The sequence below is a fragment of the Sarcophilus harrisii genome, chromosome 6, assembly GCF_902635505.1.
Source record: "Sarcophilus harrisii chromosome 6, mSarHar1.11, whole genome shotgun sequence".
Classification (NCBI taxonomy): domain Eukaryota; kingdom Metazoa; phylum Chordata; class Mammalia; order Dasyuromorphia; family Dasyuridae; genus Sarcophilus; species Sarcophilus harrisii.
The window spans coordinates 61,012,553-61,023,336 of record NC_045431.1 but is presented as its reverse complement, the minus strand read 5'-3'; positions in this window follow the sequence as shown (position 1 = coordinate 61,023,336).

The following is a 10,784-nucleotide window of genomic DNA, read 5'->3' as shown; positions in this document are numbered from 1 at the left end:
AAAGGCACTTCCCCCCCCACCCTCAGGAGAATGCAAATGCTGTGGACACATTGCAATGAAAAGAAATGTTTTTTTTGTTTTTTTTTTTTTCCCCTTTCTGTGTCCATCCCTCCCAGGGACAGTGGATTTGGAGCACTGAGATGGGGAAAAGTAATTCCCTATGTTCTGAAATTGATTACCAGCTGTTGGGTGGGAAGCACTGCTAAGTGTAAAGTGCCTCAGAACCACAAAAATGAATCCTCTGATATGCTGATGACCCATAGGATGGAGCAGAGGAATAACTTCAAATCTTTACCTGTTTCATGGAAATCTTTCAAGAGGACTGGATTTCATTTGATTCTTACAGTGAATGCAAAAAGAAGCATCCAAGTGCTAACTGGCCCTTAGCTCTTATGGTTAATGAGCAAGTTAACAAAAGGAACTTGTCTCTAGGGAAATCCTGTGAAAATCGGATATGAGCAGTCCTAGTAGAAGAGTAAAGCATTTCCTACCCCCTCCCTACCCAACACACACATTAGTTTTTATTAGGTAGGATTTTGTTTTGATGCCTTACATCTGTGTTTCTCTCTGGAGTCTGACAATAGTTTTCTCACCTTCACACATAGTCTTTCCAGTTTTAGCAGGTGATGTGTGCATTTTCTGCAAATATCTAGTCTTACCTGATATCTCCCTCAAATCCCAACTTATTGTTGCTTTCCTGGGTGCTTTTGTTTGTTTGTTTTTGTTTAGCTTCCCATGAAATTTATAATATTCAGTGTAAAAAGGGTCTTCTACGAAATGAAAGACTATTTTCAGAGATAAGCTGTTTTGATTTCTTCCAAAGTAAAGTATAAAAGTACAGGAAGTGTACAACTGGTATTCACTGAATAATTACAACAACAAAAGACATCTATTCTTATATTTATCTATCACCTGAAATTAAAGGATCCCTATATCTTTGTACTAAGAAATGGGTGCTTTGAGTATATTACAAAAATAAGTGGAAAAGGGAAATTTCATTGATAAAATAAAAAAAGTTAAGATTTTTCAAAATTATTTGAATACACAGTAAATAACCTAGCACTTCAAACGTTTCCAATAATACTTAATTTATCTATTTAGTTATCCAAAAGAAGAAGATGAAAAGGTACTTTATGCAATTATAATATTTCTAGGCTAAACCATTCAAACAATGACTTCTTGTACCTCAAAATGGGAAATGGATAAAAATAAAGATATTGACTTTGAGAAGAACCATTTTTTTAATAGTTTCACTAGAACATAGTGGAAGTTATAAATTCCCTCAGTCCATAAATTTGAACTCCCTAGATTTTCACAACAAAGCAGATAAACTTGGCAAATAAGGACAACGTGAATTTAGAATGTGAATTCATTTGAAAAACCTTATGGAAGAGGGTAGCAGATGATTAGAAGAAGTGGTGCTTAACAAAATAGGATAGGGTAAAAAAAGATTGGACAGACACTTGTAATGAGACCTAAAATACCCAAAATCATTTATAGATTAAACTGAGAGGACTATATATAGAAAACAGATAGATAAAATATATGCATATAGTTATGTGTATATATAATACATGTCTGTATGCATACATACATGCATATCTAAAATATATCAGCATTTCTATGACAATTTATTCTCATTACTATTGTATTATTACAATGACTTAAGTCAACAAATATTGATTAAATGCCCACTATGTGCCAGCCATTGTGCTAAGTAAGAACTGTGGATACAAATGCAAAAATGAACAAATAAAAGCAACAAAAAGCACTATTCTCACAGACCCCACTTTTTAATTTAGAGACTATCAGATCAACTGTTGATTTACTTATATAAGGACATGGAAATAGCCCTTAAGATGATTTAGTTGGAAAGCATTGTTTGAACATTTTAAATTCTCAAAGAAATTCATGCCAGAGCCAACAATTTTGAAAACATTTTTAGGATTCCTTTTCTAGAAAACTAAAGAGACAATAAAAAAAATGTTAAAGCTAGAATTGGTATTATTTCTTAAAAGGTAATTGGAATGATATTAACAACTATTAAGGTTGCAAGGTCACATTCATAAAATCTTTATGAGAATGATTGAAAATATTTGAAAAAGCTTACAAAAAATGGTTTAGGAAAGGGGATAATATTTAGAAAAGAATGTTATATAAAAATCATGGAAGGGAACTTAACCTACTGCTCTCAAGCTACGATAATTAGATAATTTGTCTAAGGTTATAACGAAGGTTTTGTTGCAGAATTAGAATTAGAAACTAGAATGAATGATTCTGTGCCTAACATTGTTTCTTCAATAGTTGAAATCAGTATCTAAGGTTTACAAATTGCTTTTCATGTGTCATCTCATATAAGTCTCAAGAACTAAAAATGAGAAAAGTAAGGGTCTACACAGGTGATAAATGTCCAAAGATATGTCTTGGAACTTCAAATCTCATGCTTTTTTCATATGCTATGGCTTGATGTAGTCCTACATGATCTAATAGTAGTATCACTTTTGAATATCTGGAAGAAAACTAGGGGTTTTCTTATGTTCAAACACGAAACACAATTTCTAGAACTGCAAGTTGGTCTAAATTAATTTGTAGTTACTTGCTTTTCAAAATAAATTCTAAATTCTTATCAAAACCAGATATGTATGACTAGAATTTTGAAAGAAAAAATATGAAGGCAGACTTGTAAATAAACTTTAAAATGATGAGATAATATACAGGATCCTGTTTGCAGATGGCACTGCAATATAGCTTCAGGCTTCATAAATTGAAAAGCCTTATGCATAAGAAGGCTTTAATTCAAGAGTTTGGCCTAAAAATCTGTTAAAAAGAAAAAAAAAATTAAACAGCAAGCAAGTGAATGAATAAGGTCTATGGTTCAGTTCCAACACAGTTGAACGGACAGTATATGTGTGTGATCTGTTTATACATATATCTGCATCTATCTTGGACAAAACCTTGCTCTTATTGTTCAGTTGTTTTCAGTTATGTCTGACTCTTCATGACTTCATTTGGGGTGTTTTAGTAAAAGTTATTGGGATGATTAGCCACTTCCTTTTTCCAGCTCATTTTACAGATGAGGAAACTGAGGCAAAGACTGCTCAGTGGTTTTTCCAGGGTCACACAACTAGTAAGTATCTGAGGCCAGATTTGAACTCAGGGAGATGAATTTTCCTGGTACTCCATGACTGTCAACTAGATTATACTATCTAGCAGCCCTTTAGAAAATATTAACGGGCAAAAAATCTAGGCCATAACTTGAACCAGAGAAATGTAGATGACTGAATTGTTTTTATGAAACTGTACACTGTCTCAGAATGACAAATTCTTACATATTTTTCCAATATGTTATCATGTAGTACTAAAATTTCTTAAGAATTAAAATTGAGAACCCGAAGAATAATGCAAAGTGCATAGTGAGTATGAACAAGCTGTGACAATTTACAAATGAGGAACTACACAGGAAAAACTGTGTAAAGGATGTCCCTTAAACATATATAATGGAGAAAAATTTGGAACATTCACTTAGTAAGAATGAAACTAAATTGAAAACCCAAATGTAAGAGAACCAAGAGAATATGAAATGACCCCCAGAAAACTGGATGAACGTATGTCAAATGATTAGAAAGGCAAGAAAATATTTCTTGAGATGAGTAGACAGGGATGTCTAGAACAGATTTACTGGTATTGTAGACTAGATATAATAACAGCAAGTTATAGCTAATATTTACGCAGCACTTACTATGGATTAGGCACTGTGTTAAGCACTTTATAACAACCCCGAGAAATAGGTACTATTATCATCTCCACTATACAGAGGGGGAAAAAGACAAATACAGGTTTAATGGCTTGTCCAGGATCATACAGCTTGTAAGTATCTAAGGCTGAAAAGTGTTCTTGTTCTTTATTCCAGGAATATCACTGAACTATTTAGGTGCAGTAAAGTTAACTATTACTAAGACAAATCTAGAACTTGATTATATACCCTGTCTAATACAAAGGCTTTAATAAAGAAAGTGAAATAGTGATTATCCTGAAAATCTTACTCTTCCTCCCATGAGTACATTACTTTAGTACTTTTTAATGGAATGGGCATTATATATTTTTTCTATTTATTGCCTTCTATTTGGTTCCTTCTATATGATAATATTTATCATGTTAGATAAATTTTCTTCCAAGTTTCCTTTTTTTTTTTCCTTGCTTCTTTTGTAAGAAAATTTCCTTTCGTCCCAGCTTTTGGGATAAGAACTTACTGTTTGATAAAAATTGCTGGGAAAATTGGAAACTAATATGGCAGAAACTAGGCATTGATCCATACTTAACGCCGTACACCAAGATAAGGTCAAAATGGATTAATGACCTAGGCATAAAGAATGAAATTATTAATAAATTAGAGGAACACAGGATAGTTTACCCCTCAGACCTGAGGAAGGGGAAGGTCTTTATGACCAAAGCAGAACTAGAGATCATTACTGATCACAAAATAGAAAATTTCGATTATACCAAACTGAAAAGTTTTTGTACAAACAAAACTAATGCAGACAAGATTAGAAGGGAAGCAATAAACTGGGAAAATATTTTTACAGTCAAAGGTTCTGATAAAGGCCTCATTTCCAAAATATATAGAGAATTAACTCTAATTTATAAAAAATCAAGCCATTCTCCAATTGAAAAATGGTCAAAGGATATGAACAGACAATTCTCAGATGAAGAAATTGAAACTATTTCTAGTCATATGAAAAGATGCTCCAAGTCATTATTAATCAGAGAAATGCAAATTAAGACAACTCTAAGATACCACTACACACCTGTCAGATTGGCTAAGATGACAGGAAAAAATAATGATGATTGTTGGAGGGGATGCGGGAAAACTGGGACATTGATGCATTGTTGGTGGAGTTGTGAACGAATCCAACCATTTTGGAGAGTAGTTTGGAACTATGCTCAAAAAGTTATCAAACTGTGCATACCCTTTGATCCAGCAGTGTTAACTACTGGGATTATATCCCAAAGAGATTATAAAGAAGGAAAAGGGACCTGTATGTGCACGAATGTTTGTGGCAGCCCTTTTTGTAGTGGCTAAAAACTGGAAACTGAATGGATGTCCATCAGTTGGAGAATGGCTGAATAAATTGTGGTATATGAATATTATGGAATATTACTGTTCTGTAAGAAATGACCAACAGGATAATTTCAGAAAGGCCTGGAGAGACTTACACGAACTGATGCTGAGTGAAATGAGCAGGACCAGGAGATCATTATATACTTCAACAACAATACTATATGATGACCAGTTCTGATGGACTAGGCCATCCTCAGCAACGAGATCAACCAAATCATTTCTAATGGAGCAGTAATGAACTGAACTAGCTATGACCAGAAAAAGAACTCTGCGAGATGACTAAAAACCATTACATTGAATTCCCAATCCCTATATTTATGCACACCTGCATTTTTGATTTCCTTCACAAGCCAATTGTACAATATTTCAGAGTCTGATTCTTTTTGTACAGCAAAATAACGCTTTGGTCATGTATACTTATTGTGTATCTAATTTATATTTCAATATATTTAACATCTATTGGTCATCCTGCCATCTAGGGGAGGGGGTGGGGGGGGTAAGAGGTGAAAAATTGGTACAAGAGGTTTGGCAATTGTTAATGCTGTAAAGTTACCCATGTATATATCCTGTAAATAAAAGGCTATTAAATAAAATAAATAAATAAATAAAAAAGATTAAAAAAAAAAAAGAAAAGAAAATTTCCCTTCGGAACTATTTTTGAAGTTATGGAAGAAAGCTAGTTCTCTCACAACCTCTCCACCAACTTGTCAGAATTTTTTTCCCTGCTTAATTAGCAGGGAAATAAATTTCAAGGAAGTCATTGTGAAAGATACGTAAAGGGGTTTATTAAGAACTATTTTCCAAGATAGTATTGTAAAATTATCCAACCAACCATTCTATGAGAAAGATTTTTTTAAAAATTGGATGAATATCTCTATTATACTTAAAGCTCATTCAAAAAAGCCCACTCAAAAATAATAATAATTTTTATTATTTAGACTGACTTCCAAGTTCAAACTCTAGATCCTCAGAGTATGTCAAATATATCAAACACAGTGTCTGTAGGACTTAAAATTGGACAAGAATTCAAAGATGATCTGATCCAAGCATTCCATTTTTATTATGTGAAAAATTGAAATCTAGAAACTTTTAAGTGAATCATTCAAAATCACACTATAATGAGCAGCACATTCAGGATTTTCACCCAAGTGCTTTCACTAAATCTAGTGACTTTCTATTATATCACCACTGTTCAGAGGGAACCCCAGTTTCCTCTCCTAGACAGCTACTTTTCTTCAGCATGATCTATAACTCATACTCAAAGCATAAATATTTTTAAGTGAAAGTATTATAGCTGGGTTGCAGTTCTGATTCTTCAATTAACTAGGTGAGACATATTAGCTGAATCACTTAAAATAATTAGACTTAATTTTTTCATCAATAAAATGGGGGAAAGGGAAGGAGTAGAGAATTATTAGGTTCCTTTTTTTGCTAAGTTCCAGAATTTCATTCAAGATGGGATCATTCTTCCAGGTGATTTGTCTTCTTTTAGTTCTCCTTGGCATAAGAGCATAGTATGGTGCATGAGAGGAAAAAAAAAATTATTAGCTTCTCCTCTTGCAAGGATGAAGATATGAATTCTCTCATCTTCCCATAAACCTTGAAAGTGTTTCTCTATTCAGATTTCCATACAAGACTTTGATAAACCAGTTAGTAGCCTAAGCTTACAGTATAAGAAATATGGTTTCCATATTTTCCTGGCTTCATTCTTGAGATGACAAGAATATGAGCTAATTGCTTACAATAAATTTTAAAGTTAAGATAACAAGGTTCCATAACTAATTAAAATAGCAACAAAAGAATAATAGATTTTGAGAGTTTAATGGAATAGGTGAGTTCTATAAAACACATCTCTTCTCTCCTCTCCATGTTGTCAATACACTGTCAAAAAGCTCATTTTTTCATTTGAAGGGTTTATTTATTCCCATTATAAATTATGTTCTTAACAAGGCAAACTTCTTTAAATACCAAAAATATCTGATTAAAATGAAGTTCAAACATACTTGATTTTTTATTTTGTGTTAAAGTTGGGGTTTGCTCCTGGGGAGATAGGAGGAAGGATCAGAGAAGCAATGTCAAGCTTCAAGCTTTTTTGTATTACTGTTCTCAGAACTAGTTCTGGATGATTGGAAGTTTTTGATGCTTGCAAGGTAATGTGATCTGAGGACCGATATTCAACTGGTCTGCACTCTGGTCCTTAGCAAGAAAAGGCTTCTGATTCCTTGGGATTACAATTGTTACTGACCTCAGGGACTTTGCTCCCTTGGGATTGGAAATGTTATAAACTCAGAAGAAGACAATGGAGTCAAAAGAGCTACAGTCATTTTCTAATTTGTCCCATCACTTTTGAACTTTTCCTATTTTCGAATTTTTATTCTATGTTCAGTTCTTTCTGATGAAGTAAGCAGATCTTGTAGAATACATGTCTACAATAAAGCAACTGAAATGAACACTGAAAAAGTAGCTCTGATTCATTATAACAAACAGTCTCACTCCAGAAGACTACTCAATAGATAACTTCGACTTTTGGGAGGTAGATGGCTACAGGTTTGTAATGTGCCATGTTTCAACTGATTTTGTTTAACCATTTTTTCTTATTTAAAAAAAAAGTTTCTCAAATCAGTAGGAAATTGAGTCAAATTTATTAAAAAAAAAAAAAAAAAAGAACTATTCCTCAAATGTTAAAAGGTCAAAAGAGATAAGACAAAGGTAAATTTTAGAGGAAGTAATGAAAATAAAAGAGTAATAGGGAAAAATGCTCTGAATCAATAATAATTAGATAAATGTAAATAAAAACAATTCTGAGCTACTACCTCATGCCAATTATACTGGTTATTTGATAAAAATGGAAATTAGGGACATTTAGGCACAACTGATGAAACTATGAATTACTTCATGCATTCTGGAAAATCATTTGCAACCATACTCCAAAAGCAATTAAACTATGCATATCTTTTGACCTATAATAGGTCTATCTCTAGATCTATGTCTCAAGGAGATAAAAGTAAAAATAAAATGCCTAACATATTAAAAATATTTATATCAGGTCTTTTGTCTTTTGTATGGATAAAGAATTGGAAACAGAAATGTCTGAACAAATAGAAAAATTGATTGTGATAGAATACAATTATGCTGTAGAAAATGATGAAAGATGATTTCAGAAAAAATCTAAGAACTGATCCAAAGTGAAGAACAGGAGAACAATCTCTACAATAGAGACGAGTGAATCTGGAAGGGAACATAAAATAAAACTTTTTTAAAAAGAAAAAGTTCAAGAGTGATGGGAAAAATCAGAAAGTGACAGTAACTCTTTTGATTTCATTGTCTTCTGAGTTTGTACCATTTCCAGTCCCAAGGAAACAAAGTCCTGAAGCCAGTATCAATTTTAATCCCAAGGAATCAGGAGTCCTTCCTGGGTAAGGACCAGAGCACAAACCAGGAAAATAATGACCAAACTTCTACCCAGATCATAACACCTTGGAGCACCAAAAACTTCCAGTGACCCAGAACTGACTTAGAACAGCATTACAAAAAAATTGTTGTCCAAACAGACAGGTGACTTTGTTTGTGCCTTACAAAACTGAAAGGGATATATGATTGTTATTTAAAGATTACTTATAAAATATTGAGTCTAGTTCAAGAGTTCCCAGAGAGGTATACATAAAGCATATTAAAAGATCATGGGGAATATTTGGTAACTATTGGAATATCCCACAACTAGAATAATGCTGGAAAAAAATTATATACCAAATACAATTTTCTTTATGAAATATAATAGATTTATTTTTTCTTCTCATGTCCATCCAAGGCACATTTTATTAAGCACCTGCTATGTACTAGGCACTGTGCTAAACATTGGAGATAGAAAGAAAAAGAAAAAAAAAAAGACTATTTCTGCTTTCAAGAGCTCACAGTCTAAGGAGGAATCAGCATCACAAACAATTATATATATGCACAAAGGGATTTGCATTACAGGAGGTCTAGAAAAGCATCTAGTAGAATGTGGAATTTTATCTGGGACTTGAAGGAAGCCAAGGAAGCAAGAAAATGGAGCTGAGAAGGAAAAGAATTTCACAAATAAGAAATAGAGGAAAAGTCCTTGAAGAGTGAGATAGGGTGTCTTGTGTGAAAAATAGCTAGGTAGCTAATGTCCCTAGATTGTGGAGACTACAGAAAGGTGGCATAAAAAGACTAGAAAGTTAGGAAAGCTAAAGAGCTGGTATTGACAAAAAGATTTCATATTTAATTTTGAAGATTTACGTAGCCACTGAAGGTTTTTGTTATTTGTTTTTAATGACATTTTTTGTTGTTGTTTTCAGACGTGTTTTAGGGAAATAAATATGACAGTTAAATGGAAGATAAACTGGAGTGGGGAGAGACTTGGGATAAAAAGACCAGGCAGGAGATAATGAGGGTCTACACCAGGCTAGTGGTAGTCAGAGAAAAGACAAGAACATCTATAACAGATAGGGGAAAGTAAAATTGGTAACAGATTGGTTATAGGGTATGAAAGTCAGGAGTCCAGGATGAACACAATTTATAAGCCTGGATGACTGAAGAATGGTGACAGACTTTACAACAATAGAAAAGTTTGGAAGAACAGAAGTTTGAAGTGTGGGGTGATAGGTATTGAGTTCAGTATTGGCTAAGGTTGAAGTTTGGATATCTATGGAACATCCAGTTTGAAATTTCCAACAGTCGGTTGGAAAATCTCTCCTGAAATCCTAAGGGAATATGTGATGAAAAAAGATTAGAAATCTGGAGTTTAGGAGGAAATAACACTGAACTTGGAATTAAATGACTCAAATTTTAGGCTTTGTTTCACTGCTTATTAGCTATGAGTGGGCAAATTGTTCAATCTTTCTGCAAGTGATTCCAGATTTCTAAGCCTCAGTTTTTCACCTGTAAAATGGAAAATATATCTCAAAGGAACTTGTAAAAATCCCACTTCATAAACCCCAAAGTGTTATTTTTTAAAAAGACTTGTCTGACTGTTTTTCAGATACTCATCGAATAGGTTACTAGAAGATTTAAATATCTGAGGATAAATTAAAATGCTAGGATTTTCAATACATGCAGCTTACTTTCCTGAGCAAGGCTTTTCAAATAAAAATCCAAGCTGTCTTCAATTTCCAAAGGGAAGAAAGTTCTGGCACTAGAATAAATAAAAAAGGTTCATGTTTTAGAGCAAGATTAAATCTACGTGAGAAGAATGAAAAAATGGGCAGTGGCACTGGAGATGTTCAACCAAAGATAAGTTCTAAGGTTAAGTCTTTGATGGGAATGGTAACTAATGTTTAGTGCAAATGAGCTATCAGTGGTGCTGAATTTTTAAATTAAAAAATCTCTAATAGTTTCTGCAAATAAAAATCTTGGGAAAAATTTCACAGGCCATTATCATTACAGAGGAATGAAATCTCCAGGTTTCTTACATACCATATCTCTTATCAGTTGAATAAAAAGAATGAAAATACAGGGTATACACCCTAGGGAAACTCTTATAGAAAGGACAAATTTGTTCATTTTGATAATATTTCTGCAATCTATTTATTGTACATGACTCAACATGCTACTCACCATTTGGCTATAAATCTTTCTTATCTTTATAATAAGCTTGAGAAAGAGAGAGTGGGAGGGGGAAAGGAAGAAGAGAGGAAGAGAGGAG